Source organism: Microtus pennsylvanicus, chromosome 2 (genome assembly GCF_037038515.1).
Source record: "Microtus pennsylvanicus isolate mMicPen1 chromosome 2, mMicPen1.hap1, whole genome shotgun sequence".
NCBI classification, from domain to species: domain Eukaryota; kingdom Metazoa; phylum Chordata; class Mammalia; order Rodentia; family Cricetidae; genus Microtus; species Microtus pennsylvanicus.
Genome location: NC_134580.1, coordinates 37045100 through 37072858, shown reverse-complemented (window position 1 = coordinate 37072858; position 27759 = coordinate 37045100). Strand labels below are relative to the sequence as shown.

General features: G+C 36.8%; 1 pseudogene; it reads right to left on the bottom strand.

Moving 5' to 3' along the window:
* Positions 1-388: 388 nt before the first annotated feature.
* The window catches only part of LOC142844190 (bolA-like protein 2 pseudogene), a 145067-nt pseudogene continuing 117696 nt past the window's right edge, over positions 389-27759 (bottom strand).

Sequence of the window (27759 nt, the reverse complement as noted above, 5' to 3'; positions counted from 1 at the left end):
AAAGAAACCCTGTCTCGAAAAAAAAAAAAACCAAAAAACAAACAAAAACAATAAAAAACAAAGGATGCTGAACGTTGACTTCAGTTCTATTTGCAGAATCATTGTATAACAGAGGGCGATTTTAAAAATGGATCCAAAAGGAAGCTGTTTCTTACCTCAAAAATATGTTAAACTAGATGCACCCCAGAAGAGATTTTCTTTTGTTTAGTTTAAATCCAGACTCTGACATCACCTGTGCCTTGTGATCTTGGAGACAACTTCAAACCTGCCTGGTGGGTGTTTCTACTCAAGTCAGATGGATTTGAAGCTTACTTCTTAAATTATAATCATATCCTCTTTCTATTTTTTTCTTGATTTACAATTTAATGGCTGTCAAGGCTTGAGTCCCTCATTTCCACTCCTCTCTGGTCCAGTGCTCTGGGGTTAGAGTTCTCTTAAAACTCACAAATGTGTGGGTGTGGTTCCACTAAGGACTCATTTGCTAGCTGGTGTATTTATAGCAATGGCTTTCCCTAGAACTTAGCCAACACCACCAGGCCTGGCATGTCCTCCATCCTCATGCTCTGCCTCCAAATCCCATCAGCTTCTCGAGAAGGTAGTCAGAGCTGAGTTCTATGACCACAGCATAGCAGAGCCACAGGTGATGTGGGATTCCTTCCTATATGGTGTAAAATATGTTTTATTGCCAAAGAATCTTCTTTGGGCCTATGGCAAGGCAGAATAAAGCCAGGTGAGGAATCCAAACAGTGATATATAGAGAAAGTAGGCAGAGTCAAAGAATGCTACATAGCTGCAGGGATAAGCCATAGTCTTGTGACGATACACAGAATAATAGATATGGGGTAATTTAAGATGTAAGCATTTTAGTTAATAAGAAATCTAAGCTAACAGGCCAACCGATGTCTTAAATAATATAGTTTCTGTATGATTATTTTGGGTCTGGGTGTCTGGGAAATGAACAAGCAGTCTCTGCTTACGCACAGTCATGCATAATCAAATTCTCTCTCACAGCAAACTTTTGGGCATTTCAGACTTTCATGGTAAATTTTCCCAAGTGGTTCCTAAAACTTGCGGCAAGGCCACTTTTAATGGGTGGTAACATTTAAGATGAGAAATGCTACATCATTTCCACTCCCTTATATGACATCCAAAGCCTTTTTAATTACTCTTTTTAATTGATGTGAATCACCTCGATAAACTCAATATCATCATCATTATCATCATTAATATTGAAGATGGTTGAATCATAGTCATACAGTTTTCAAAATTTATCTTAGTCAAAATATTTAAAAATTGCATATAGATAGGGTATTGTGCTATATTTTGACTCTTGTATACATTGTGAGATATTCAATATTAAATGTATGTACCCTTTATATAGAAAGAACTTACAGCATCCTTTCCTCTAAGTTTTTAAAATGTGATACCTAAGTGCTATCTAGAATGAGTCTACTGATAAAGAACTAAGGCTAGCTCTCACCTGTCTGTAACTTAGCTCATTGATAAGTTTTCTGCCCATCCTCCTCTTCTTTCATTCTCCTACTTCTAAATTATATTATATTTATTTACCATAACATGAATGGAAACCTAAGACTTAGGCCCTTAACATGGAGATCTGAATTCTTATCTATGCTATAGCCAATAGCAGAAATAAAGAAATATCATTGTGTGCTTATACCAAATTAATTTTTTTTGTTTATCATTTGAAAAACCTATTCTTTATTCCAATTTTTGTCTCTTGAGAACAGCTCTGAAATATGCATGAGAATTCTCCCATTTCATGGCCATAATGCTGTCTTTTCCTTTGGGCTGGATGGATGTGGTGTGGGAAGTCCTTCTGTCTGTGTGTTGCTTTTCTTGGTTAATGAATAAAGAAACTGCCTTGGCATGTTGATAGGGCAGAAGTTAGGTAGGCAGGGAAGATGGAACTGAATGCTGGGAGGTCTACATTAGTTATAAACTGATAGACCTATTATCTAAGACTTCTCATTAACTCTCACAGTTTATACTCACCCATTATTATTGTCTATGTTAGCCACATGGCTCTTTACCTTATTTGGTGAGGCATTCACATCAGGCTTCTTCTGTGGCTGGGTCAGGACTTCCGACTAAAACTTCCTTCTTCCCAGAATTCTCCTGTTCTCATGGACCTACCTCTACTTCCTGTCTGGTTGTCTCACCTATACTTCCTGCCTAGCTATTGACCAACCAGTGTTTATTTAAAATATAATTGACAGAGTACAGACCATTGTCCCACACCACTTCCCCCTCTTAAAAAAAAACAAGAACTCTGAATCTAATATCTTATTTTAGTTTTTCTCCTGACCATTAGTCATAACAACTTGTAACCAACATTCTAGACAAAGGAAAATATCCATAGTCCACTTTTTTTTGTAAATGTGGGCACAGTTTTCCAGGCTACTTCCTGCTGTTTGGGGGTGTTGATAATCTTATCGGGACCTAAAGAAAATTCAGAATCATGGTTAAGTCCTGACTGGAGTATCCTGTGAAGCTTGATCATCTCAGGCAGCAGTCTTCAATCTTTTCTGGATGTAGAACTCAGATATCTGGGCCATCTGTTCCTACCAGAGATTTCTTAGTCATCTTCCTTGATGAAACCTCATTTTTCTTAACTCAGAATAAATTTATAGCCTCTCATTTTCTGTGGAAACAAAGGCAAAACCTCTTCTCCAAAGTAACATATCTTTTAAAGTAAAGATATTTTCAAAATACCTATCTTGGATTAATTCAGCATCTTTTATAAACAAAAATCTTTTAGCAGCTATTGCTCCTTTCTCAGCATTCAAACAATTCAAAGAGAGCATAACAACATATAGTATCCAAATTTTCTGTGTATTTTTCATCTTTACATGGCTTTATTTTAACCTCTATTTCTTTTATATTTGCTTTTAATTTTTGGCTTTTTGAGACAGGGTTTCTGTATATCTTTGTCCTGGAACTCAATCTGTAGACCAGGCTATTCTTTAACTCACAGAAATCTATCTGCCTCTGCCTCCCAAGTGTTGGGATTAAAGGTGCTTGCCACTACACCCAACTACTCTCTTCTTTTTAAAGGACTTTAACCTTTTTCTTTTCTTTCCCACGCCTGCATATATTTTTAACACATTGTAAAGCAGTTAGAGGTTTTCTTTGTCTTTGAATCTATCTTTACTCTATATCTCTCTCTTTTTCTGAGCACATGAGTCAATAATATGATAAGCCATATGGGTAGGTTTAAAGCTGTGGCTTCAATGGCTGAATCCAGCCCATTCTTTAGCTTTCTGAGATTCTAGCCTCATGGCAAAGGCAAAGGCTAGAGTCACGTTTATGGCCACAACTCTGTGGTGTTTCAAGTCCCTACCATCACCAGAAAGCATGCAGTCAGCTTTTTATCAACACCATTTAAGTGTTTTGTATCAGGATCTCTTAAAAGAGCTGCAAGGGTTTTCAGCTAAAGCTGAGTCATGAAGCCTCTCTTAAATGAGAGCACTTTCCTCTAGCAAGCAGAGCCCACCAGAGAAAGTGCTGGTATCAAGAATCCATGCTTAACTCTTTTCTTTTTTATCTATAATAACTACCCAAGCTCTCTCAGGCTTTTAAGTGACTGGAACAGGACTGCATACTTGGACTTCCTTCTTCCTAGAACTCTCCTGTTCTCATTGACCTGCCTCTACTTCCTGTTAGGTTGCCCCTCCTATATTTCCTGCCTGGCTACTGACCAATCAGCATTTATTTAAAATAAAATTGACAGAATAGAGACCATTGTCCAACACCAGTGCTGGGGAACAAACTCAGGTTCTCATGCTTGCACACAAAGTACTTTACCTCCTGAACCATCACCCAAGCTCCCTCTTCTAATTGCTTTCCTAGATTCCCATAGCGCTTCTATTTTATAATTTAATTGCCTTACTGTGATTATTAAGAATTGAATAAGTCTTCAGAGAAAAACTCTGTGGAGTATTTGGGTACTGACCAAGCCTTTTTATAGAAAATATGTCTTCAGATATGGCTTCTCAGGAATCTGCTTTGATTTCTGTATCTTCTTCTATTTTTTTGCAGAAGTACAAATTAAGTAAAAGTAGGGAGTAGCCATGCTGTGAATGTGGATGCATATATCACTACCTGTTGCCTACCATCTCCACAACAGTATTCACATACATCCTGAAAGTATCTCCAAACAGCCTTTACAGTATCATGTTTAAGCAGGAGCAGCTTCCCTTTGAGCACCCTGTTTGCTTGCTTGGTTTTTTTTTTTAACTTATGTATTTTTAACTTTATGAGAATCCAAAGGCAATTCTTGGTAACTTAACACTCTCAACTGGGAAAAAATAGATTTATCGTCATACAATGCTGTTTCCCACAGACTTCACATCTTCAAATAAGCATGGCAAGGACACAGCTTGCCTCCAAAATCAAAGCAATAGAAAAAAAGGAAAAAGAAGCATTTCTGCTGCCGATGTTTAATGGGTTGTTTTAAGAGGTTAGACCTTGAATCAAAGAAGAACAATGAAAATAGATCCAATAAAACCCAGTTAAATATCAATTCAGATAATAATCAGATAGAAAAACAGAGAAAATTTTCAGTGCCTCGTTAAAAAAATAAACATTTAAGGCTTTGTTTTTGTGTGCCTAGAAAAAGGTTCAAGTGCAACAAAAATATTAGCTTAATAACTGGTCTGGCTGTACCTCAAACCCGAGACATTATTCACAGGAGTGTTAGTGTTTGAATGCAATTGGCTCCCACAATCCCATAGAGAGTGATACTATTGGGGAGTGTGGATTTGTTGGAGTAGGTGGTCCTGCTGGAGGAAGTATGTCATGGTAGAGGACAGCTGTGAGGTCTCATATTCGCTCAAGTTACTGTCCAGTGTCTCAGAACACTTCCTGTTGCCTGCAGGTTAAGATGTAGGACACTGAGTTACTTCATCAGCATAATGTCTACCTGCATGCCACCATGTTGCACCATGATGCTAACAGAGTAAGCCTCTGAAAATATAAGCCACCCCAATCAAATGTTTTTCCATTATAAAGGAATGGAATATAAATTTCTGTGGTCATGGTGTCTCTGCACAGCAATAGAAACCCTGAGGCAGATAATGTCTTTATTCTTCCATATAAACACTATGAGGAAAAACCACCTCTGCAACTGACAGCTTAATTCTAATATCCCCATGGAAATTGTTAATGTGCTTATTGAGCACATATATATGCTTAGTGAGCATTCCCTCACAACTGTGCTTGAAGTAATTTTTATACCCCAGATCATATGTCTAATCCCAATATAATATCAGCACTTGATAACCCATTCAATTTCCTAAACCAGCATATCTCAAACTGAACACTTGCTTTCTTTACAGTGGCACTGGAGTGGCTTATTCACATAGTTTTGTTAGTGGTTTGCAGCAAGAATCACTGAAGAATCACTTAGAATATCCCAGTTGATCCTCTTGTTTCCAGAATCTGAGAATGTGATATATTCATCATTTCTACAGGTAGCCTAGGGCATGTTTAGTGCTTAACAAACTTTACTTCATTATTTTTGAGTGCTAAAACGTAGGATTAATTCCTAATAGTTACAATTCCATACATTCCTCCCTAAATGTCCATAGTCATTGATTCAATTTGTCCTGTTTTTATAATTTATTTATTTAATTTACATCTTATGGTAGCTTCCTCACCCACCTCCCCTCATATTACCTACCCTAATCTCCTCTCTGCTCCCTTCTCCCAATCTACTTTCCCCTGTTTCAGTTTAGAAATGGACAGATCTCCCATGGATACCAAAAAAAAAAAAAACATGGCATTTAAAGTTACAGTATGATCAAGCATGCCTCCCTTATACTAAAGCTAGGCAATGCAATTCAGTATGGCAAATAGGTTCCCAAGAGTCAGTCAAAGCATGAGAGACAGACCCTGTTCCCACCATTATTATTTAATGACTTTAGATGCCTTTGATATAATTATTTTATTTCACAAGTCATAACATAATATACTATAGAAGAAACACAAAGACTAGAGTCTTTATAGATTACTCCCTTTGTTTGTCTGGTTAGTAAAATAGTTTTACTGTAGGAAGAACAATTTTTATAATAAAATAAAGCTTTTTTATTTTTTTTAGAGAATGAATTCAGTCTCTTACTATGTTGGCAGATAGTAAGGACACTATCTGGTGTAAAATTTGACTATCATTAATCCTACATGTGATAAGAACTTTTAATGCATCATGACATTTTGTCATTTGTAAAATGAGAATGGTGTTATTTAGATCATCATGACCTCCCCGAGTTATGCTACTGCTATATTCTGTGTGTACCTTTCAGATTTTCTGTGTTGCAAACTTAATCCTCATATAATGATACTGAGAGGTAGGGTCCTTAGGAGGAATTAATTCCTCAGGGCTCTGTTCTCATAAAAGTAGGAACACTATTATTACAAGAGTTATCTATGATCAAATCAGATTTCTACGTGGATGAGTTTGATTCTTTATTTTATTTGGTATATGTGCCTTTTTGGCTTTCTGTATTCCCCCATGCCATGATACTGAGAGACCATGCTCAACAAATGTGCTTCATTGGCCTTTCTAGTCTAAAATAACATAAGAAATGAATTGGTATTCTATCGATTATCCATTCACTGGTATCCTGGTATAGCAGCACCAAATGTAACTAATATAGCTACTCATTTCTAAGAGAGGTAAGCAATGGAGTTCACCTGTATTAGAACGATATGGGGAGTATGTGATGACTCCTGCTCTTCCTATTTCATCTACTCTGTCTTCCCTCACTGCCTTCAATAATCTTGCAAAGTTTCTCCATGCTTTTGACATGTCATCTTTCGCCTATAACTAAATTTATGAAAAGTATGCAAGGCTTCTACTCACCAAGTCTTTTTATAGCAGGTGACTTATTCAACACATGTGGGAATTGAAATTCTAGCTCAAGAGAAAAATCCAGCTTTGCAAATTCTAACCAAGGAAATATAGTATTCAGGTCAATATATTGTACTTCAAAAATAAAAGCAGAAAACTCAAAACCTCATTTAATATTAATTTTTACAGGGTCAAATTATACAGCAAATAATTAAGTTTAGATTGATTTCCAATTTTTATTTAAAAATCAAAAAGCAAGGAAATGCATTTCCTAAAGAAAAATGACTGCAGAGGTTCCCAAATTTGAAGGGATGAAGCAGAGGCTACAGAAAGTGCAGATATAAAGTGGTGTCCATGCCATCATAAGAAAGCTCATGAGAACCACATGTCTGAAAACACAAATGCGCCAAGTACTAGTGTTGATAATTTACTCATTCTTTTAATTATTCTATGATCACTTGTCATTTGCTCATACTCAGCACTATGGGACAGTACGCGAGCTGGGAACTAAGCTGGAGACTTAAGAACACACGCACACACAGACAGACAGAGACACAGAGACACAGGTCATCCTTGATGCAAGAGTGCCAAGAATGCCGACTTTATTATGGTCAGGGGCAGCTTAAAAAGGGCTCTGGTCACGCCCCAGCTCTTGGGATCTTTCAGCTGTAGACTCATCAGAACCCACTTTCCTGTAATCAGGACCTTGTGCTCAGAGTAGCCGCAGGCTGCTCAGAGAAGAGGAAAACAAGTTGTTTACAAGAAATTCAGGGTCTGGTGATCCGCAGTCCCCAACACCTTTCCAAGGACACACTGCTGTAGGTGGCACCGTTCTCTAGGCATGACATCTTGACCTCTATGAGTGGAGAAATCTAACTGAACCCATGAATATAAATAAGGATGCATGTACTCATTTCTCTTTGTGATTGACGGAAGATATGTTGTTAATAGTTGGTTGAAGTTGCTGCCTTGACTCAGAATTATGGACTATAACCAGGAAAGGTAAAATTATATAAGTACCTTCATCTGCTAAGTTATCTTTTTGGCACAGGACTTAGAAAATTTATCACAGTAAATAAATTAAACTAGAACAAGATTTTATCACCATTAGCATCTCAATTAATAAAAGTCCTGTCCTCCTCAGATAGCTTAGTTAACCTATTTTGCAGGTCTTTTAGCGGAGGTATGCCTCCTCCATAACTTGTTCATGATTTTAATGACACTCATATGTGTGTCTATGAAAATTCCATTTATTTTTTCCTCCCTAAAGGTTAAAAAAATATTTGCTCTTCATCATGTCCTCAAAATTGAGGCATATTCCTGGCACTTTGTACTTTTATTCCATTAGAAGTTAAAATATAAAATTGGATAGTTCCTATAAGCAACAGAATTTGAAGTAAGATGTTCTCCAAAATATCAGCTTTGTAATAATTCACCTTATACGCCACTGGAATAAAAAAAATTATATTTAGCAGAGAAACTTTCAAAAAGCAAAATCACATATTTTCTATTCCTGTTTTCCAATTCATATGCTCTATGATTCCCTTAATTTCATATCACAATTTATTCAGCTTATGATCTGAGAATAGTCTTCATGTTAAAAATAATATTAAACATAAAGTTGCAACAATGACTAGAAATAGTTCTTCCCTTCAACTGAATGCAATAAGTATGTAAAGAAGCTGGCCTTTTAAGAGGGGATAAGGTTATGTACTATTATAGTGTGAATGAGAACCTCTCCCATGGACTCAACATTTGAATACTTGGTTCCCAATTAGTGGAGCAGTTGAGGTGGTCTAGGAAATGTGGCCTTGCTGGAGGAAGTACAGAAGTGAGTGTAGGCTTTGAGTTTTCTAAATCCATTTCCAGTTTATCATTTCTGCCTCTTCTTATTGTTCAAGATGTGAAATCTCAGTCTCTCAGTTTACTTCTCCAGACATCATGCATACCAGGATGGTGACATATTTCTATCTCTCTGGAACCATAATATAAAATCAACTCTTCATTCTATAAGTTGCCTTGTTTTATCAAACAATCAAAAGCAAAATAATATAACCACGGTAAATGAACAAATCCGGAATTAAAGAAGAAAGCTTCTGTTTGTGTTACCTTGTGATTCAAAGAAGAGCCAATTTAAAAAAGATTGTTAATACTAAAAGCCTTTTGAGATGTCCTTTGGAAACCTACTCCTGTAGAAGTTTCCTAAAAGACATACATTTATGAAAGAAATTTATGTCAGCAGTTACCATATAATGAGAGTGAGAAAGACTCAACATGAAATCTTATGCAAACAAGTACAACTGTTAGTTCCAGGTATGAATTACATATTGTTGCCAGAGGTGTCCCACAGACTGCAACAAACATTACAGGATGTTGGCAATCATATTGATTGCTGTCTATAACCTGATGGTAAGTAAGGGCCTATTGCTGAAAACACTACTTCAGTAAATTATCAAACATGGGAAAATTTAACATGTGTCCATTAGAAGCCTCACCCACACAGATCAGTGTTCATAGCACTAGAAGGACTGTGCATGCTACTGAAATGATCAATATAGCATCTTTCAGGCAATACGCTGGTACAATAGTTACATTAATGTTCTGGTAATAATCAAGCAAATTTCAAAAATTAGATTTAAGACCCACTTGATGAAATGGAACCCATAATTCACATTACTAAAGTAGCCAAGAAACTGAGACTTGACAAGTCTTGGGCTGTATGGAAAAATCTACTATTACTATTGCACTGCTAAATGAAATGACATTATTTCTATGCCCTGGTGGTTTAGATGAAAATGGCTCCCACACGTTCATAGGAAGTGGCACTATTAGGAGGTGTGGCCTTGTAAGAGGAAGTGTGTTGCTGGGGATCAGCTTTGAGGTTTCAGATGCTCAAGTCAGGCCCAACATCACCATTTCTTCTTATTAGCTTCTGATCTTAGGGTAGAACTCTCAGCTACCTCTCCAGCACCATGTCTGCCTGCATGCCACCAGGCCCCCTACCAAGATGACAATGGACTAAACCTCTGAACTGTAAGCTAGTCCCCTTTAAATGCTTTCCTTTATAAGAGTTACCATGGTCATGGTGTCTCTCACCCTAAGTAAGACATTACCCATAGCATCAAAGTCTCATCAGAGAACCTGCCATTTTCAGAATATGTAATTAACACAGAAAGCCACAACAGAATTATCTTCAGAGAGTAAAGACTTTGGAGCACAATGCTTTAAATGGGTTGTCTTTATCAAACTTCTCCTAGGTCTCATAAATCTATGACAAGGAAGAGACAAAAAGATTTTAAGAAAAAAACAAAAAACCAAGGCCAGGCGTTGGTGGCGCACACCTTTAATCCCAGCACTTGTGAGGCAGAGGCAGGTGGATCTCTGTGAGTTCGAGGCCAGCCTGGTCTACAAGAGCTAGTTCCAGGACAGGAACCAAAAGCTACGGAGAAACCCTGTCTCGAAAAATTCAAAAAAAAAAAAAAAACCAAAAAGAGTTGAAGATGGTGGATAACTCCAAAGAGAAAGCATTTTTCAAACATGTCAGAGCTAGTGAACACATGGATTCACAAGGACTGTGACAATTCCAAGATCTGCATTGTTCAAGCCAGACAAAATCCCAGCACCAAACACAAATTCTCAGCCCGAACTAAGAAGTTATATGCAATTTATACTTGCTCCAAAAGGAAAATTAATTTTTCTCTAATCGAGCAGCACTGGGTATATCCTCCAGAGTCCAGGACATGCCCCATTAACCAGCAGTAGATAAGCAAAACAAAATGAAATTTATGTTTCTATATGTGCTTTTTGTTGCTATTATTGTTGTTTTTGGGGGGCGGTGTCTGGTTTTGTTGTATTTATCTTTCTTTGCTTATTTTTTCAAGAGAGAAAGAACATGAAGTTGGCAGGTAAAAATAGGAGACCCTAGAAGGAGTTGGAAGAGGTAGAAGAATAGGTTTCTAATATATCATATGAAAAAAAAATAAATTCAATAAATACAAAAGGAGAAAATGGTGTTAGCAAAAGAAGCAATAGAGCATTCTATAGTAGAAGTAAAAGAAATCATACCATGAAAGTCTGCCTTCCCTGTGGACAGCCAGGGCAGGTCATCCAGAAGACCACAAGCCATTTGAACACTTTCAGCTAGAAGTAATTCAGAAACTGTTAAAAAATGGCTCTTTATAACAAAAAGCCTATCAAGTATGACAACATTTAGTCCTGACTTTTAAAGCACAATGAACTATTTGACCACACCCTATCACCATGTACTTGTGACTCCCTGCGTCTGTTTTCTTTAAAATGTCCAGTTCATGAAGATAGTTCTTTCAATAACCCAAAGAGCAACGATTAAAGCAAAATTACTCTTGTTCATGTCAAATTGCAGGAGGAATACGTAACCATCTCACTAATCAGTCTTCACTTACATTGCTCCAACCTGGATGAGATGTGCCCCTGTGAATCCATGAGAAGCTTTGAAAGACATGCATATAAAGGTCTTATCTCCGAAGTATATGAAGCAATGGCATTTTTCTGGACACCATCATATACTACAGGTCGGAGCCATGGATTTTTTCCCCCTTGATTAAATTAATCTCTCTTTGGGTAAGAGACTCATTGCCCCTTTGAGTCACAGAAAAAAATGTTAAGTATGTGATATGTTATTCTTCTTTTAGAAAGATAAAGAGTGTGGGGACAAAGACAGAGAACAGGGCAAAGAGAAGGACATGAAGAGAGCATGGATTTTATGTGGGAAAAAAAGAAACTCAGATCAGGACAAATGTTTAATGTCTTATTCTAAAATAAAATCACAGACTGAGACATATTTAGCCCTTTTGATGGCATGAAGCCAATCGGATCCATTTTCTCAAGCTTGCTAAAATATTTGTGTTGCTTACTGGCTTTTTTTTCTTTTAATTGCTAATGTTAATTTGTCCATTAACAGCTGTTTTCTCATTTTAGGACAGGAGGCAAAAAAAAAAAAGGAACAAAGAAAGCAAATGGGAACAATCTTTGTAATGGTGCAAATGTGTGGGCTGATATTTTAAGAGATCCACAGGCCTCCTGGAGCATAGGTGCACATCAGGCACTCAGTGGCAGTGCCTACTATTGCTTATGTAATTTATATTCCTGTTTTATATGTTTATGTAGTGTGTATTTAAGTGACCATGTTTGTGTATGTAGAAGAGGACTGTGGACATGTGTGCAGATTGAGGTAGGTGTTTTCCTCAATCTCTCTCTACATTTTTATTTTATTTTTGAGTTATGATCTCTGGATGAATGTGAGGCTTGCTGATTGGGTTAAACTGACTGGAGAGAAGCCGCTGGATTTTTCCTGTGCCTACCTTCTCAGAGTTGGAATTATAGACAGACTTTTTTTGCTGGAGTGCTGGGGATATGAACTCAGAGACCCACACTTGTAATCAAGCACTGTATCAACAAAATCTTCTCACCAGACATGTTAACTCCCTTAAAACTGAGTTAGAGAAGTTCTTAAACACTCTGTAGGATTATAATAACTGATTCTTCTCTTGAAATTTTGAGTAAATTTTTATTTCTGAATCAAGGTATTAGAAGATCCAAAATTTTACATTCTGATGAAATCCAAGCAGATTAGATAGGATTTGTACCTCACTATTTCAGTTAAGAAATATTTTCTTGCCAAAAGTTGTAAGATCCTGCCTTCCCACATGATTAACTGTAAAAGTTTGCCACAGATACTGAGATGTAAATCCCAGTGTGTTTTTAACATTGCATCCATTGGAAAGTGGAGCTACCAACTCAAAATCTATATGTTTTTCCTTCTTTTTTTTCTTTTTTCTTTTGTCTCAGAGTATCCAGTACACTGTCAGATAAAAACCATAGATACTGGCACCTTATTTTATATCTTATCTCTGGTTACAAGGTCTGCCAGATATAGGGGTTTTGTAGCTATAACTTATCAGAAACAAGAGTTTTCTGTCTCTGTGTACAGGGAAATACCATGGTGGATGAGTATTAAATTCTTATGACAAATGAGTAATAAAAATATAAATACATTATTCTTTTAAAATAACAAAGTGTGGTGGTTTTCAAGAAGCAAATCAACCTTCCGTTCTTGTGAAAAAATACACTGTGTTTCATGACAACGTAACCATGCTATATAGTGCAAGATAAAATTTATATATATATATATGTAAGGTATAATTATATATCTGATAACCTTATTATATAATACAAGATATATTCAGTGCAATGTATTCAATGTAATATTGGTAATGATTTTGTGTTTTGATGAACAACATTTATCAACAAAATCTTCCCTATTTATTTCTTCACTGATTTTATTATTCATTTAATAATGGCTTACTAGAAAATTATGCTCTCTAAATGACATTGAACATGCTTCTTCTAATGTTCTTTTTATCTGTTATTTTCTATTAACACTTTTTAAAAGTTAACATTTAATAATTGTTTGCATGTGTGTGTGTGTGTTTGTGAGCATGTAAGGGAGCACCCAGGACTGGCATGGCACAGGAGTGAAGGTTAAAGACAACTCTTAAATTGTTTTTCTCCTTTCTCCATGTGGGCTCCAGAAATTGAATCTAGTTCTTAGGCATGGCAACATATATCCTCATTCTTTTAGCCCTTGTTTTATTTTCTATTTTTGGACAGATGTGCAGATCTGCATGTTTCTTCCTTAAATGTTTAACAAAGCTGTCCACATCCCTTTATGATAAAAGTCTTGGAGAGATTAGGGATACAAGGGTCATATCTAAATATAATAAAGGCTATATACAGCAAGCCGACAGCTAACATCAAATTAAATGGAGAGAAACTCAAAGCCATCCCGCTTAACTCAGGAACACGACAAGGCTGTCCACTCTTGCCATACCTCTTCAATATAGTGCTTGAAGTTCTAGCAATAGCAATAAGACAACATAATGGGATTAAGGGGATTCAAATTGGAAAGGAAGAAGTTAAACTTTCGTTATTTGCAGATGATATGATAGTGTACATAAGCGACCCCAAAAACTCCACCAAAGAACTTTTACAGCTGATAAACAGCTTTAGCAATGTGGCAGGATACAAGATCAACTCCAAAAAATCAGTCGCCCTCTTATACACAAAGCATATGGAAGCAGAGAGGGAAATCAGAGAAGCTTCACCTTTCACGATAGCCACAAACAGCATAAACTATCTTGGGGTAACTCTAACCAAGGAAGTGAAAGATCTATTTGACAAGAACTTTAAGGCATTGAAGAAAGAAATTGAAGAGGATACCAAAAAATGAAAGGACCTCCCTTACTCTTGGATCGGGATGATCAACATAGTAAAAATGGCAATTCTACCAAAGGCAATTTATAGATTCAATGCAATCCCCATCAAGGTCCCATCAAAATTCTTCACAGATCTTGAGAGGACAATAATCAACTTTATATGGAAAAACAGAAAACCCAATCCTATACAGTAAAGGATTGTCTGGAGGCATTACCATTCCTGACTTCAAACTCTATTACAGAGCTACAGTGATGAAAACAGTGTGGTACTGGCATAAAAACAGAGAAGTTGACCAATGGAATCGTATAGAAGACCCGGATTTTAACCCACAAACCTATAAACACCTCATTTTCGATAATGGAGCTAAAAGTATACAATGGAAGAAAGAAAACATCTTCAACAAACGGTGCTGGCACAACTGGATGTCAACCTGTAGAAGAATGAAAATAGACCCATATCTATCACCATGCACAAAACTCAAGTCCAAATGGATTAAAGACCTCAATATCAGTCCAAACACACTGAACCTGATAGAAGAGAAAGTGGGAAATACCCTACAACAGATGGGCACAGGAGATCGCTTTCTATGTGTAACCCCAACAGCACAGACATTAAGGGCAACATTGAATAAATGGGACCTACTAAAACAGAGAAGCTTCTGTAAAGCAAAGGACACTGTCACTAAGACAAAAAGGCAACCTACTGACTGGGAGAAGATCTTCACCAACCCCGCAACAGACAAAGGTCTGATCTCCAAAATATATAGAGAACTCAAGAAACTAGACTTTAAAATGCTAATTAACCCAATTAAAAAATGGGGCACTGAAATGAACAGAGAATTCTCAAGAGAAGAAGTTCAAATGGCCAAAAGACACTTAAGGTCATGCTCAACCTCCTGAACAATCAGGGAAATGTAAATCAAAACAACTTTGAGATATCATCTTACACCTGTCAGAATGGCTAATATCAAAAACACCAATGATAGCCTTTGCTGGAGAGGCTGTGGAGGAAGGGGTACACTCATCCATTGCTGGTGGGAATGCAATCTTGTGCAACCACTTTGGAAATCAGTGTTTCGGTTTCTCTGAGTATTAATTGAATATAAGACTGATAGTACATCTGCAAGGAGATTACTCTGCAATAGAGGGGACATTTATTAGAGCTTATATCTACTGTAGGAATATAATCAGTTCACCACAGTGGATAGCCCATAGGCTTAAAGTTCATGGAAGGGAGGGAGGCTCTTCACAGATCTCCCTGATAAAGAAGAAAACAATTGTTGCTATTGCATGCCCTTGGACCTGAACAAACCAAAGGATCAAAATAGGAAAGCACAGAATGACTGTAAAGGCATATTATAAGTCTTTTTTTTCAACTGGATGGAAGTAAGTGATATTCTGAAATTAGCTCACAATATTCTTGGGGCAATAAATTCATAGCAGTGCATACTTCATTTCTTATCACCTATAAAATATTTGGCAATTCACACCCATAGGTAATAAGTTCAAATAATATGTCATTATTGCATTTCATGTTGGTTGTATTGAGTTACCTGTGTTATTTTCTTTAAAATTTTCATCTTCTCTGGCATCTTGAATTTACTTTAGATAATCAATATAACTGATTCGGACCTAAAATAGAGGACTCTGACAATAGCTTCCAATCCAGTTTGACTCTGAATAACTAGAGCACATTGTCAATGCAGAAGAAAACAGCATTGGTCTCTAACACTGATGGCACCTCTCTAGCGTCTCTTTTTAGTACTAAAATCTCTACTGATAGGAAAAGCCAAGTGTGTGTTCCATAAACATAAGGACACAGAGTAAGTTTTGTTCTGTAGATTGTTCTGTGTCCTTGCTGCACATAACTTGCAATTTCTGAGTAGTTAAATGTTGTCTGAGGTTTTTCTGTCCCACCCAGTTCTTGTTTTGCCCAGCTCCTTCAATCGTTAAGTCCCAAAGATATTACACAGAGGTCTACATTAATAATAAACTGATTAGCCCATTAGCTCAGGCTTCTTATTAACTCTTATAACTTATATTAACCCATTATTCTAGTATATGTTAGCTATATGGCTCTGTACCTTTTTCAGCAAGCAGATCACATCTTCCTTCTTCCATGTCCAGGCAGGATTGCAGAGGGAGCTTCCCTCTTCCCAGAATTCTCCTGTTCTCATTGCCCCGCCTCTACTTCCTGTCTGGTTTTCCCACCTATACGTCTTGCCTGGCTACTGGCCAATCAGCGATTATTTAAAACATGATTGACAGAATATAGACAATTGTCCTGCACCAGCTAAATATTCTATATCATCTTATAAATCTGTCCTGTTCTCATAACAACATGAGAGTCTTTCTTACATTGCTCAGTTTGTTTTGTGTAACTCTGTTAAGTTCCTTTTGGTTTCTATTTAACCTCTGTTTTAAAGTTTCTACTGGTACAGAGCTGAGGCAATGTCCTTGAAACTCTGAGCTGATACTTATGCATATTTAGTGGCACACTATTGAACAGAGTCATGCTCTATCAACAGCAATGAGTAGAGAAATAGAATATGATGCCTTTGTGAAAAAAATGAGAAAATCGAGAATTTTATTATACAGGGATTAAAATATTTGAGCCAGTAATTCCATGTGAAAGGAAGAATATGGTGCCTTGAGAGCATAAATAGAATTTAGATTCCTCAGATCTCTGTTTCTTTTCTATCATTTAATGAATGGATCCCCAAATAAGCTTTTGTTCTCAATGGAACTGGGAAAAAAACTTTATCTCCTAAGGAAATTTACTTTATTTAGCATGTTAAGGAGGTTGTGCTTTTGTCAGGAGATAGTTTGTAGGAATAAATTGACCTGAAGGTTCAGGATGGGAGGTGTTCTAGTGGAACAGTGTGTGGAAGGACAGATACTTCCCTAACAACATGTATAATCAACATGTCTGAGGGAGCTGTTGATAGCATTCCCCAAAGTATATGACAATGCTATTCACTGGGTCCTGAATTTTAATTCTCTGAGAATGACACATATTGTATTTCAGGAATGAAATTGCCTTACTGACAATGAAACCTAAAGCAAGTGGTGTTTGAGAAATATCTTTATTATTCCTCTTCATTCTCTTTGCCCTGTTCATCTTCATACTGGGTCTCCTTTGCTGCATTTCTCCTTTCTTCCTCTTTCCATCTCACATGGTCTTCCCAATATGGCCCCATTCTGTCTACTGGCCATGTTCAATGCATTACATTCTCTCCCTGCTCTGATCTCTTCCAGATGACTCTGACTGTACTCCCCCTCATATCTGTAATAAAGCACTTCTCTTTGACCAAAACATATAAAGAAATATCATTGTTAAGATATGAATCTAAATCTTCTTTATTGTATTGTTACTTTCATGGTTTTACTTAAGAGGCACTTTGATAATCACCTATAAAATCAGATATTATTGTACAAACTCTGTTTTCCTATTTCACTTCAGCAAATGCTCAAGGAGAGCTCTACTTGACTCATTCAAATCAAGCAGATGAGGATTTTCTTTGTGGCATAAAAGATGTATGCTTCTCTTTGACATGGTTGTGATTAATACATATGATACTTAAAATAGATTTGCACTTTGTTGCAAAGTGTGATGTGGGATGTTCATGTTCCAGACGAAACATAGAATTTATAATGAAGATTAGAACATAATGGAAGATAAAGTATGACTATATAGATAGATATATGATTGATAGATAGGTGCGTGATAGAGAGACAGCAGGTAGATTGGTAGTGTGATGAAGTGATTTACCACGTCCATTACATAAGATTGCATGCTTGTGATTTTTCCTTAAGACTAAGTGGAATTGTCACAATGAAACATATTTCAAAACTCTTTCATACAAGACCTGAAAAATGTTTAAAATTGCTAATTAGTTGAAGTGCCTCTTTTCATAAGAAGGAGTCCATTTTCATTTAACTAAGGAGCTATACAATTGCTAATGAAAATTTAAAATCAGCAGAAGTAATATGTTTTAGAGCCAGTCTCAACCAACATAAACCCCCAAGGAAGAAACAGAAAGAAATGTACACCTGTAGAAGATGTCCCAACAAGACAGTTTGTGACATAATTGGGGAAAAAAAATTAGACTTGGAGGCAGGTGCCGTCTGGAAAAATGACATATGGTTAGAGAGGAAACATGGTATGGCTGAGGCAGCTGCCATCGCTGAAACAAGTCATCTTACTCTCTAGGCTCAGTGCAGTGGGACAGGCAGGGGTTGTTCTTGGAAAAGTTTACTACAAAAAGGAGCCCAGGGAATCTAGGAAGGAGATGATAGGAATGCTAGTGTCTGTTACCACCACTGCTCAAGGCCAAGGATAGAACAGAAGAGTGTTTTCCAGAAGAATTATAGAGCAAAGAAGGCATCCCCAAACTGCTACATTTTATAGTTGAGTAAGATTTGTTTTGTGTTACACGTTTCTTATCAGTCATGATAGTTTTTTTGCTTATCAGCCCTATGAAGGTAACCACCATGCCTGTTGCCTGTCCTAAGTAATTACCAATGAATAGCTTATTGCTTAGATTCATGGAAACACAGACTACAAAATGACAACACTACATGCATTTTAACACACATATATAATATATACAAATATATATATTTATAATATATGACATATATAAATATACAAATAGGGAATGTATATACAATTTTGATATTATAATATAATTATACCATTTTTTTCTTCCATTTCCTTCCTCCAGTCCTGCCCATATATCCATCTTTCAAATTCATAGCTTCCTTTTTATTGTTATTACATTCATATATGTATATACATATATATTACTAAATATAAGCTACTCAGTTTATATGGCATAACTCATATGTCAGGATTGACTGTTTCACACTGGACAACCAATTGGTACGCTATTATCTGTGGAAGACCACCTCTCGTTGTAAAATTTTTTCAGTTGCCTATTGTTCTTTGTGTGGTCGAGGTCTCATGAGCTGTTATGCTGGTGAGAGTTTGTATGTGTGTAGCTTTTGTCATTACCAGGAGAAACAATCTTACAGCAAACTTCCCGATCCTCTGGCTTTTAAGCTCTTCCATCTCTTCTTCTGCAATGTTCCCTGAGTCTAAGGTTTGGGTTGTAAATGCCTTCTTAAAATATGTCTTGGCATCATGCAATCACAATCCCTCATTTCATAGACAACGGAAATGGGGGCTAGAGTCTAAGAGTTGGCCTAGCCTACACAGATGGTGAATAAAGAGACTGGGAAACCATTTCAGTGTCGTTTATTCTTCTGCCATCCCCACTGCACTCCCATTCTCAGGCTCCTCTTCCTACCCACCACAGATGCCACACAGGGAACAGGATAACTGCAGTGTAAACAAAGCAGCTGCAAGCAATGAGCTCTAATAACTGTGCATACTGTTCTGAAACTGCACAGGTAGCTTGTTAATGTGGCGCCATTTCAATCCTCTTGGCAAGGAATTTAGAAGAGATATGTTGATCACCCTTCAGCAGTTGTTCTTCCAAGGACCCTCCTGCGGTTGCGTAGCAAATTAGCATGGATTCGTGGTGCTAAACAGTAGACTTGTGCTTATTTGAATCAGAGATGCCAAAAATCTGAGATGCAGCTATTAGCATAGTTGCTCTCTTCTGAGGCCTTTCTCCTTGAATTGTAGGCATGGTCTTCCTTCTACATGTGCTGATTGGTATTCTAATGGTCTCTTCTCATGAAAATATTGGCTTTACTGGATGAAGCCCAACTGGTGACCATTTTAACTTAGTTAACTCTAAACAAACAAACAAATGAACACTTGATTCTTTTCTAAGGCCTGGTGGTGCATGACTTCCTAGGCTACACAATGAGTTGCTGTCTCTTAGCACACAATTCTGGGGATGTAGCACAGTTAATTGAGTGATTGCCTAAAATGGGAGAAGCCCTGGGTTCGATGCCAGCATTACATAAGCCTGGAAAGACCTGAAATACCTGTGATCTCAATATTCTCGGGCTGTAGAATCAGGGATACTAGAAACTTCTTACTACATAGTCAGTTTGAGGTCACCCGAAGATATATGAGACTGTCTCAGAAATAAAATCAATAATAAAAAATGTTAAATTTAAACAAAAAAGACAAAAAACCCACCTCATCTCAATAATGTAAGAAAGAGTGCTACATTCTGTTCTAATTTATTATAAGTAAAGACTTCTCAGAACTTCTACACTTGAGTTTTGAGAGATGACCAATCAGTCCAAGTTCTTTGAAGCCAGGAAGAGAGAGAAAGATGGAAGGAAAGACATGAGGTCATGATGCATTTGTTGATTTGTGCTAGAGTAAATAATACCTCAAGAATAATTTCAGTCATTGCCATGATACAAAGAAACCTAGAGATAGACGTACTTGTCTCCCATGAGCTTGTGTGAGTGGTTCCAGTACAATATAGGTTGATTCTTTACCCTACAAACTCAAGCCTAAAGTACCCATTTGTAAGCAATAATTTTATTAGTGTGAGACAGTTGTACATGATCATGGATTCCTTATGAACTTTCCTTATCAGGTAAATGTCTTTATTGTTACTACTGTCCTTTGGTGCTCTCACTATCTCCATAATCATCCTTGCTTGCCTGGTCCTCTCTTCCTTCTTTCCTCCCTTTCTTTTATATCTATTTCTACTCTCTTTAATGTTCTGTAATTTTCAAGTGGTGCCCTCCTCTAAGTTTCATATTCCCTCTCAAGACATCACTCAAAGGATTTCTAAAAAGACTAGAGATACTGGAAACTGATGACAGAGTCACGTAGTTTCAGGAAGACCAAGGAAATGGAACCACAGAACAAAGATGATATGGATGTGTTGGTAAGTTTAGATAAAACCAAATGGGCAGAGTTGCAGGGATGCTGGAAGTACTCAGAGGAAATCTGAGTATATGCTATTCTTCCTCTTGTTTAGTACATTCACGGTTCTTAATATTCCATTTCATTTTTTTTCTCCACTTTCTCTTGTCTCATAAAACTCTAATTGTAGTTTCTGAGAACTTTCCATGATGCATTGCCATAATTTCCCCATGATTTTTCCATTGCCATGATGCATTTCGATGGTTACATTGCATACATACATACATAGTTTAGTGCCTGGTCCCCCTGTCCTTTATGCTTTTCCCTCATCATTTCATCTAACGATAGTTTAGACTGTCTTCAGTGTCAACAGTTATGTTTTTAAGCTGCAATCTTTTCTTCAGTCTCTACAAGGTCTATATTTAGATTTCTCAGGGTCCTTTCCAATGGCATACATCCAAATTAATGCATTTGTTTCTTATTGAATTTCTGTATCACTGAATTTTGTCTTGGAAATTTTTCCCTTAACTTCCCATCTAAGGCAGAGTAGTTGAACCCATGTCATTACAGAAGGCAGAAGAAGAGTTCCAGAGTTCTTAAGGCTAAGCAAAAAGTCCTATACTTTGTAACTATTATGATTTTTTTCTATGGGTTTTAGGCGATAAGTCTCTTACATTGAAATTACATCAATAAATTAACTGTATATATGTGTGGTCTTATATGTGCCATGGTTAGCTTGTGGATGTGAGAGGAAAATCCATAGCTACTGGTTCTCTTCTATTATGTGATTTTTGGCACACAGATACAGGTTTTCAGTGTAGGCAAAAAGCAGCTTTATTCATTCAACCATGTTGTCAGCTGTATTTTTTGAAATAATAAAATATTTATTTCAAGTAGATTGAAAAATTAAATATAAAGCAAAAACCCCAGAAGTCCTACTGAAATTAACTCATTAGTGTAATAACATTGTGACTAGATATATTAAAATGGACTGCAAATAATTATTAAAATAAAGGCAGAAAAAAGGTGAGAGTCTGCAATGAAAACCAGAAAGGAAAGATAGAAAGCAAATATTAAAATTGTAGGCATAAAAGCAAACCTTTAGAGACCTATATTAAATATAAATAACTAAGTATTCCTATTAAAATTTAGGCATTATCAGAAGGAAATTAAAAAGACAAAGCAAACAAAGATGCAATACACACAGTCATGCTGCCCAGGAGAAATCTTGTTCAGCGTAATTCTATCTGCAACTGAAATAAAATAAAAAAAAAGATAGAAAGGATGCAAGCACCACAAAAAAGAACTAAAGGGTTTCTGTTAACACCAGGCAATGTAGACTTCAGAGGGAAATGCCAACGGTAAAGATCAGTATTACATTAAGATGAAAGAGAAATTTCTTTGAGAACGTACAAGGCTCTTACATGCAGAGTCTCACAATGTCCTAATGATGCTAACACAGTCTTCAAGCATCAAGGAACAGCTGACAGTCCTGAAAGGAATGACAGGCATTACAAGACTATACCCAGAAGCTTTGTATATCTGCCTTAATAATGATTTGAGCTCACAGACAAAGAATCACTATGTACAGAGAAAAGGATATCATCCACCAGCCAGATGTAACGAGGGTGGATGCCTTTCTATTATACAATAGTAAAACACAAATCTTGTCAAAGCGTATGAAACATTTACCAAAATAAATGATACCATGGCAGAAAACATGACTGAGAAAGGGCAGAGGAACTGAAATTACAACTGTATTGTTATCATAATGGAGAAAAAATGAAATCAATAATACAAGGATAGCTATAAATTCTTTAAAACTGGGAAATTCAGCGTGTGATTCTAAACAATTAATAATTTCTGAAGTAAACATTGATATAATAGATTTCAGTAGGATCAAAAATGTTTGTGGAATTCAAGACACTGCTTAGAAAATGAAAACATATCACTAAGGGAAATGATGAAAATCACATATATAACAAGAAATTTACATTTCAATCTTGGAAAGTCAACAATAAAGGTAGAAAGCTCCTAAATTAACCTAAAAATTAGAAAAATATTTTAACAATGATACTAATTGGTCAGATTCAGGGATGCAAACCTATAAAGGAAAGCATGTTCCTCTCAAGAGCCGTTAGGGAAATGCTCCTGAACCAATTGCAGTGTGTGTGTGAACATGGAAAAAAACAGTGAAGGGATTAAGAGGCTAAAGCCACAATATGTCAAATTGTCAAAAAAAATATGACATCTTGCAAAGATGTCAGAAAACTGGACATAGGAGTTCACAACCAAAAAGACAAGAAACTGAAAGTGGTTTGCAACACTGCTGTGAATGCAAAAATACTAGATTACTCTGGAAAACTGTTTCCTCTAAATACCACTATCCTCTCTATGACTGACAATTCCATGCCATCATCTCTATTCAAGATAAATAAAACTTATGGTATTGTATAATACACAATATTCTTCTATTTCCACCAAAGCTATAAACACTTTGAATATATTTTAATGGGTGCATTTATAAATAAGTTGTAGTACATTTATATAGCCAAGCTCTAAACAACATGGAAAACAAGCTGTGGATTCAAGGATGAATCTCAAAGACATTGCTGATATACATATCCTTCTCAAAAGTCACATACTTTATTAGTAGATTTAAAAGACATGATGAAAAAGTCAAAGATAGTAGGTTTTCCTGGGATTGGGGTCTGGGATTCTAATACAGTGTCCACTTTCAACAATTTCTATCAATAGCCAGAATGGCAAATTAATCATCCTATAATGTCTCAGAGTATTTTAAATCTAATCAGATGTGCTGTAGCAAGATATTGGAATATTATGAATAATGAGAAAGCCTGAAGCATGTATTGATTATTCTCTAGTCCCTCATAGTATTTTATTTTATGCTTTTTTCTTGCACTCAAGCATATATAGTTTAAAGTTCTATAGAGAAGAATTTAAATTAGGTCCCCCCCCAGAGGTTTTATCATCTGAGATGAAGGCATTTTGTGAGTTGAGAAGTGATGTATAAAAGATATACTTAAAGAAAATTCTTCAATTTGCAAAGGGTTCCTCCAGCCTAATGGAGGTAACATTGAGTCTTTGTTATTTGATTGTCTCACATTGAGAGATCATTCATTTGGTTACCCAGTTACTTGTCCATTCAATATTTGTGTGCCGTGCTAAGAGCCAAGAAAACAATGAGGAATGAAAACAGAATAGATTGTAAATTACCGTTGCTTTGTTTTGCAGGCCACATAGATTATTTTTGGCACCTGAGAACAGTTACTGATTATAATATAATCCTTTTCTTTTTCACACTGGATTCCTTATGAAATTGGTACTGGTATTTCATGCCTTTGGTGTATAGGTAGTGGTTCATATAAATATGGTTTAGCAAGACAGAGGTTGAAGTTGTAAGCCCTCATAAAAATGGCCCCAACTATTCTAAACTGAGTGTTGGTACTGAGATGTCTCTTCAAAACACCCTATTTGTGGCAGGGAAGGAATTTGGCATGCACATTTATTCATTTATGCTATTCAGTCAGTGGAGGTGGTTGGCCATTCCTCTTGAAGGTGTATGGCATGGGCCAACCTGCTCTCCATGGCTCAAGGAATTGTTCAGGAGGGATTTGATTAGGAAATAATGTCCTCCAATACTCTGAGAGATAAATAAACCTTTCAATTCTAAATTACAGGATAGAAAACGCAAAGAAGTCAGGACCACGAGGGGTGCACCCACCCATGGAGACAGTGGGACTAATCTATTGGGAGCTCACCAAGGCCAGCTGGACTGTGACTGAAAAAACATGGGATAAAACCGGACTCTCTGAATATGGTGGACAATGATGGCTGCTGAGAAGCCAAGGACAATGGCACTGGGTTTTGATCCTACTTCAGGTTCTGGCTTTGTGGGAGCCTAGCCGGTTTGGATGTTCCCCTTCCTAAACCAGGATGGAGGGGGGAAGACTTTGGACTTTTCACAGGGCAGGGAATCCTGACTGCTCTTCAGACTGGAGAGGGATGGGGAGAGGAGTGGGGGGAGGAGGAGAAGAATGGGAGAAGGGGGAGGGAAATGGGAGGCAGGGAGGAGGCGGAAATTTTTTTTCAATAAAAAAAAATAAAAAATAATAATAAATTACAGGATAGAGTATTATAGTATTCAACACCTGCCATGGTATTGGATCTTTAGGGTTTCTCATGGTATATGGCACACGTAGGAACTTAGTGAGTTACATTCTAGTGTACTTAATGAAATCTACTGAGGAAATTGAAATTTGTGGCAAAATGCTATTCTGGATATAGTGAATATTTGAGGGAATCATTATCTTTTGCAATAATAACAAAGTTGCATGGAATACCATTGACAGTGTTAGAAAATAAAACTACAGAATTCCCAGTTAAAATTTGAAGTTTGAGAAACAAGAAATACAACTTAGCATACATATTTTTGCACTATTTAGACTTTATATGCATATACATGTATTTTATATACACATTTTATGTACAATATTCACTTGCTATATTATATTAGAAATATATATGAAAAAGTTATTATTTTTTTCTGAAACTCAATTTTAAAATGGTGCCTTTTATCTCAAATGGCACCTGGAATAGAAGACCAAAGGGGCTCACTATTTTATTTATTTTATTTTAAGTTATAGTAGTGGTATCAAAAGTTATCATTTGAATAAGGAATCCAATCAACCTTTTGTAGGATCTGTGGTCATTATTGTTTGTTGTCTTTAGTTCCATTATGTGCTTTTGTGGTTCCTGAGTTTCAAGGAAGTACAGGCCTTCAACTAGATTCCTTAGGTTCTTTCTCTGGAAGGACATGACAGAGAAGCAGAAGATGAAATGGAAAGATTTCTCACAACTTCCAGCTAAGCCTTCAGCATCTATGACAGCAGCAAAAGTCTTTGCCAGCTGTGGGCTCTCATGGTATCTTTGGAACCAGCACATTGCCACTGATTACTGTTATAGCAGCAGCAGCAGCAGCAGCTGGATTCTTCTCCACATTAGTACAGTGGAACCAGCAGCACCACCCTTGTCAGGTCTGTCTAGCAGTGAGTATTCAAGTCCAGGTGTCCAGTTGATAATTTGAACAGATTACAACTCTTAGAATTATTTTTATATTAAAATTATATCAGAACACTGTGGTCCACAACTAAAGATTCTATTTGAAAATTTAAAGCTACCCCAAGGGCAGAACTGGAGTGAAGTCCATTTCTTACAGCATTTACACTGACAGTATTTGTATTTGAAAGCATCTTTCTTTCATTTTCTTACCTGAAGCTTCTATCCTGACTTCTGACCCACTTCTAGGCATCATGGGTATTCAACTACTAAGTAACTTCGTGGCATTGCATCCCATCAGGTCTTATCCTGCTATAGACAGATCATGTAACACTGATGACAACTTAGCAGGACTTAGGGATAAAGTCAGATAGAATCTGGGTGGAAAGAAATATAGGAGACACCCTTCCTGAGGGTATTCTCTTTAGACTTACCGGAAAATCCATCAAATCCCCTAAACAATTCCTTACAAAAAGAAATTGTATTTAATTTCTTACATATGGTGCAGGGATACATTATTTTTTAGAAGAAATGAGACACAAAATCCAGGGACCAGCCTTGATAATTCATTCCAGGCACTATCTGAAGTAGTACTAGAAAGAAAGATGACAAAGTTAAAAACAAATCCTGTTGCAGAGCAGGCTAGAGCACAAGGTATAGTCTGATTTTGTGCAGTGGCAAATTGACTTGAAGAAAGCCAGCCCATCTTAGGCTGAATGTCAAGCCTTCTTTTTTCTGTTTGTTTCTATTTATTTATTTATTTATTTATTTATTTATTTATTTATTTATTTATTTATTTATTTAAGATTTCTGTCTCTTCCCCGCCACCACCTCGCATTTCTCTCCCCCCTCCCTCAATCAAGTCCCCCTCCCTCTTCAACCCAAAGAGCAATCAGGGTTCCCTGCCCTTTGGGAAGTCCAAGGACCACCCACCTTTATCCAGGTCTTGTAAGGTGAGCATCCAAACTGCCTAGGCTCCCAAAAAGCCAGTACGTGCAGTAGGATCAAAAACCCATTGCCATTGTTCTTGAGTTCTCAGTAGTCCTCATTGTCCGCTATGTTCAGCGAGTCCGGTTTTATCCCAGGCTTTTTCAGACCCAGGCCAGTTGACCTTGGTGATGTTTGTTTCTGTCATAGGCATCCATTGTCTCTGAGGTTCAATGTCCTTTTAGAATCAGGGATACCAATTCTCCAGACTGAGGTCAGTTTTACTAATTACATCAATGTAAAAAGGATTGTTGTCCTTAGAAGCTCTCCATAAGCAACTTCCAATGTATTGTTTTTCTTTTATGCAAAATGAGGTCTGGATCTAAATTATTAGTTCTAAATTGAATGAAGTAGCCTGTATATTATGGACAATAAATAGTCTTCCACTGCACTGGATCATTATGAAAATAGCAAATCAAACTTCATGTCTTCGCTGGAAAGATATTTTCACATCACATCCTCACGTTCACTCATTTGCCCAAGCCATGCAAGCTGTTGTCCATTGCAGGGTGTAAGGAACGCATCCAGGAAGCAGCTAGAACAGAGGGGGATAATGGTGGTGGGCACAGCTGAGCATCTACACATTCCAGGCACTTCACTGATATATTTCTCTTAAAACCCCACAGGCTAAGTGACTCAGTGAACTTTGCACGATTAATGAGTTAGAAAGCTGGAACATACTTCCTGCTAGTATCTTTACAGGGTGGCCAATCCGTTAGCTCTGAATTCTCTTCTACTTGTAATTCATTCATTCACTTGCCAGGTAG